Source organism: Anoplophora glabripennis, unplaced genomic scaffold, assembly GCF_000390285.2.
Source record: "Anoplophora glabripennis isolate ALB-LARVAE unplaced genomic scaffold, Agla_2.0 scaffold571, whole genome shotgun sequence".
Taxonomy (NCBI): Eukaryota; Metazoa; Arthropoda; class Insecta; order Coleoptera; family Cerambycidae; genus Anoplophora; species Anoplophora glabripennis.
In genome coordinates, this window is record NW_019417063.1 from 237,069 (window position 1) to 242,690 (window position 5,622).

Below are 5,622 nucleotides of genomic sequence, written 5' to 3' on the forward strand. Positions count from 1 at the left end.
TCCAACTTACCTTCAGGATCAGAAAGGATCCACAGTTATACATACCTGACCTAGATTTAAGAAGAATCCGGTTAGGAAACTAAAGTTTGTAGATTCACTTTAAAATAAATTTTTCAAACTTTTTTTTTAAATTTAAATTCTTTTGAATCATCTCCCACTTTAATCAATTTTTCTAAATTTTGATATTGCTCCGGCATTACTTTCATTGCTGCGAACCTATCTCGGATGAGATAGACCCCAACACCTACGAACCTCACGACCCGCTCTAACTGTATCGGCGTTTATGTTAAGGTCACAGCAGTAGATATATGAGGCCGGTTCTGCGCCACTTTTTCTGCGCCACACTAAATGACGTCACGAACTCGATGGCCAGTGTCCATCGCTCCTTCAGCGGCTTCTTGTGGGCATTGTCGTTGTGCAAGAGATGCGTGGGTGTTGGCATGCAAGAAGTTTCATGGCGGCATGGAAGTGACGTCATACAAGAAGTGTCATGGCGGCATGGAAGTATCGTCACACAGGAANGAATTTGTTGTTTCCTGGATTTTCGTTGCAGAGATTATTCCAGCGAATCACTATTACTTATTTTGTTAGATTAATAGGTTTCTAACAGTGTTAATTTCATTGTCATTTTTCTCTTCTAGAAAAATATTATTTGTACAGTTATTGTAATATAGTTTATACCTTTTTTAAACTTGTTTTTCTTGAAGAAAAACCTTCCCAAGTTTTAATAATATAATAAAAAAATATTTTTTTTAAAGTCGAAAATAAATTTTCGAAAAAAGGATTTTCGGAAAATTTTTCAAAATAAAATTTTTTTTTAACTCAAAAGTTACTTTTCGCACCTAACCTCAGAAATATATTTTCTGAATAAAATTTATTTTTTAGTCACTGTTTTTTTTTCAAAAAACAATTTTTTGAAAATTTTTTTTTATAAAAATTTTAAATTCAAATAGGGACTTAGTCCTTTATTACTTAAGGGAAATATTTTTTCCTAAGTTGTTTTTCCAACTTACCTTCAAGATCAGAAAGGATCCACAGTTATACAAACCTGACCTAGATTTAAGAGGAATCCGGTTAGGAAACAAAAGTTTGTAGATTCACTTTAAAATTTACTGGCGCCTGACATAAATTTTTCAATTTTTTTTTATTAAATTTAAATTCTTTTTAATTATCTCCCACTTTCCTCAATTTTTCTAAATTTTGATATTGCTCGGGCATTACTTTCTTTACTTCGAACCTATCTCGGATGAGATAGACCCCAACATCTACGAACCTCACGACCAGCTCTAACCTTATCGGCGTTTATGTTAAGGTCACAACACTAGCCAAAGCTCAGACAACCCGTTCCGAGCCACAACTGGTGTAAAATATAGCAAGTACGTTGACATCCCATCTAGCATATCTAGACAACCACAAGGAGAGAGTAAGTGGACGCCTAGAAGGGAGAGGACCGGAGAGACGCTACAGAGGGAAAGTGCCGACTTAAGAGGTCAAGGACAGTGGAAGAAAGAAGGATAGTTAATAGATATTAAGTGAGTGACAATAATTATTCTTAGAAGATAATAAGTACATGTTTATAGAATAGATATAAGGTTGAGCAGGTTAAATAGGGAATAGAAAAATTTAGTAATTTGTTTGTCATCTTTATGTCAATAGAAAGTTTGAAACCAGATCACACTATATTATTTAATTCTTTTTTCAAATTCAGTTACCAGTAAAAATTTAATATATGTACCGACTTTTGAGATGAGAACTCATGTTCTAATAAAATTCATATGTTATTTGTGCAAAATTGACAGAATTAATTTAGTTGTCAATCAAATCATTAAAAAAAAATTAAATTATATTTTCATTTTAAATCCCGAATACTTAAAAAAAAAACATTTAATCTTTAAATTACAATTTATATTAAATTGAGTGATATCCTATGAGAAAGCTAGCCTGGTAAGTGATAAATTATATTTCCNTTGTCGTTGTGCAAGAGATGCGTGGGTGTTGGCATGCAAGAAGTTTCATGGCGGCATGGAAGTGACGTCATACAAGAAGTGTCATGGCGGCATGGAAGTATCGTCATACAGGAAGTGTCATGGCGGCATGTAAGTGACGTCATATGGCCAGATGGTGGTAAATTTAGAATTCAATCACGATAAGGGCAGGTCAATGACCTCCAAAGAGCATTGCGTCATTCTTATCTGGTATTGCAGCATTCGAGGTCAAGTTTCTACAAGTTCAGACCTGTTTTTTAGCATAAACTGTAACCTGATATATTATTTCATTTAAAACTGTCACGCTAGCATAAACTGTAACCTGATATATTATTTCCTTTAATACTGTCACGCTAGCATAAACTGTAACCCGATATATTATTTCCTTTAATACTGTCACGCTAGCATAAACTTTAACCTGATATATTATTTCCTTTAACAGCATTGCGTCATTCTTATCCAGTATTGCATCATTCTAGACCAAGGTCACGTCAAGGTCATCGACCTCTGGTCGTTTGGGGTCAAGGTCCAGTCAAGGTCATGACCTCTGGTCGTCTGGGGACAAGATCACGCCAAGGTCAAGTCAAGGTCATCGACCTCTGGTCGTCTTGGGACAAGGTCAAGTCAAGGTCATCGACCTTTGGTCGTCTGGGGTCAAGGTCAAGTCAAGGGCATGTCAAGGTCATTGTCTCTGGTCGTCTGGGGGCAAGGGCACGTCAAGGTCAAGTCAAGGACATCGACCACTGGTCATCTGGGGACAAGGGCACGCCAGGGTCAAGTCAAGGTCACGACCTTCGATCGTCTGGGGTCAAGGTCATGTCAAGGTCATCGATCTCTGGTCGTCTGGGGACAAGGTCACGTCAAGGTCAAGTCAAGGTCATCGACCTCTGATCGTCTGGGGTCAAGGCCAAGTCAAGGTCATGACCCCAGGTCGTCTGGGGACAAGGTCAAGTCAAAGTCATCGGCCCCTGGGCATCTAGGGTCAAGGTCACACCAAGGTCATGTCAAGGTCATGACCTCTGATCGTCTGAGGTCAAGGTCACCTAGAGTCAAGGTCACCTCAATTTAAGACTTGTCCTCTACTGGTTCAGACCTGTTTCCTACAGGTTCAGACTTGCTTTTAAGTATAAACTGTAACCTGATATATTATTTCCTTTATAATTGTAATGTTAGCAAAAATTGTGACCACGTAGCGTCTNTAAATTACAATTTATATTAAATTGAGTGATATCCTATGAGAAAGCTAGCCTGGTAAGTGATAAATTATATTTCCTGAATTAATAGTAAAATTTCTAACATTTCACTGGCGCTCAACATAATACAATACACACCAATACACAACACATAACAAAACTAGTTGTCATAATTGGAGCATTACAAATAAAGGCGCCCAACGTGGGGCGCAATTAAGAAGAGGCGATATTATAACGTGATAATAAGAAGATATTATATTTAGAAGAAATAATATGGATCTAAGGAGTGGTAATGTAACAAGGAGAGAGGATGAAGATATAAGTATGTCTGAAGAAGAGAGTAGGCCAGGAACAAGTGAAAGCAAGGAAACAGGACAGAAAACGGATATGACATGTTTATTGGAAATGTTCCAGGAGATGGAAAAGAAAAGAGAAAAGCAAAGAAAGGAAGATATGGAGAGACAATTAAGAAAAGAAGAAGAACAAGAAAAACAAAGAAAGGAAGATATAGGTGAATTAAAACAAGTGATCTTAAGGAATACAGAAGAAATATCTGGTGTTTTGGATAAGAAAATAGAACAAATGAAGAAAGAATTTAAAGAGGAGCAGAAAATATTTCAGGCAGAAATGGAAGAGAAAATTTCAAGAATGGAACAGAAAGTTGCAGAATGAGTAGAAGATACTAAGAAAAAAGAACAGGAATGTAAGAGCAGGGTTGTTCAATTATGGGAAAATATCAAGGGAATAGAAGATAATGCCCAAGAAAAAACTCGTGAAATAGGAAGAAAGATGAATAGCTTGGAGCAGCGAATAACCCAAAACAAAACAAGGATAGAAGAAATAGAAACACGATCACGGACAGGACAAGATGTATATATGAGAAACGAGGAAAACAATATTGACATAGAAAAACTCAAAGAATTAAGAAAAGAAATGGAAAATTGGAAAAATTTACAGGTACAAATGTAACAGAATAGGATAGTAAGTTACACTGGTCAATATTTGACACATAAATTTGATGGACGGATAAATAAAATACACCCAGTGGTATTCATTAAGCTAAAATACATAGTAGATATAGATGAAATCAAAGAAATTATTAGAGAAAATATGGAAAGAGAAGGAGCAATATGGTTCGAAGGAAAAGAGCATGAGATTCAAAGTGTAGGTGAATTTGAGAGAAGGTTTTTAGGTTATTTTTGGGGAGATTATGCACAGAACAGAGTTAGAGAGAAATTATAAATTGGAAAGTATAATGAGTATAAAAATAATACATTATCACGGTATGCGTTACAGTTATATGCCACAGCAAAATATTTGACACCTCCAATGCCTGAACAAGAAATTGTACTTTATATATCGCGACATTTTAAACACGAAATATCAGAGAGTTTAGCTATACATAATATAACTGACATGGATCAATTGTGTGTATATTTAAATCGCATAGAACAGAATACAAATAACATATGCACAACAAAATATTTCTAATCCTACACGAAATATAAACAGACAAACAGAACACAATACACTAGATACGAATTACAGGCAAAATTTTAATTATACAACACAAGTAAGATACAACAATCCACAAAGAATATCACATAATAATAATAATAGGCAAAATTTTAATCATGGTAACAATCATCGTAATTTCAATCATGTTAATAGAAATTATGCAAATAATAACTATACAGGTCGCAATGAAAATTATAATCAAGGTTTCAATCGACAAGGCAATGGCTATGAGCCAAATCAATATAATAATCAGAATAATCAAAATTTTGGGCAAAATTACAATAACAGATAGTATCGTAACAGGGATAACATTCAAAATAATGTACACAATTATAATCAAAGGTCAAATAGTAATGATAGGGACAATACAAATATTAGACGAGTCAATCTTCAGCGTTATGATAGACCAAGGGTAGAAAGTAGTCGTAGATCATATGAAGAACTACATACTCGATCGGTAGATAGGGACGAGTCACTACAAATACCACACAGCACATCACAAAACACAAACCCTGAAGATCTTCCGGATTTTCAATAGAATGCAGGCCAAATCTCCAAGTACACATTTGCAGTTATGAAGATCCCAGAGAGAATATAAGAGACGAAAATAATCTGGAAAATAAAATAAATAATCAATTAATTTATATAGTAGGTAAATTTGATAATTCTAAAGTAAATATGTTAGTTGATACAGGATCTGAGGCTTCATTAATAAAAGAAGAATTTATCAAAGATAATATAGGGTTAAAAGATAAAATTGTTAAAATTCCAAAGATAAATCTAATATATAAATAGTAAAGGATTATACGAGGCAAACAAAATGGTAAATATCTCTATCGATCTAAATGGATTAAATGTAGTAGTATCATTATTAGTAGTACCAAGTCTTGAATGTGATGTAATATTGGGTAACGATGAATTGGAAA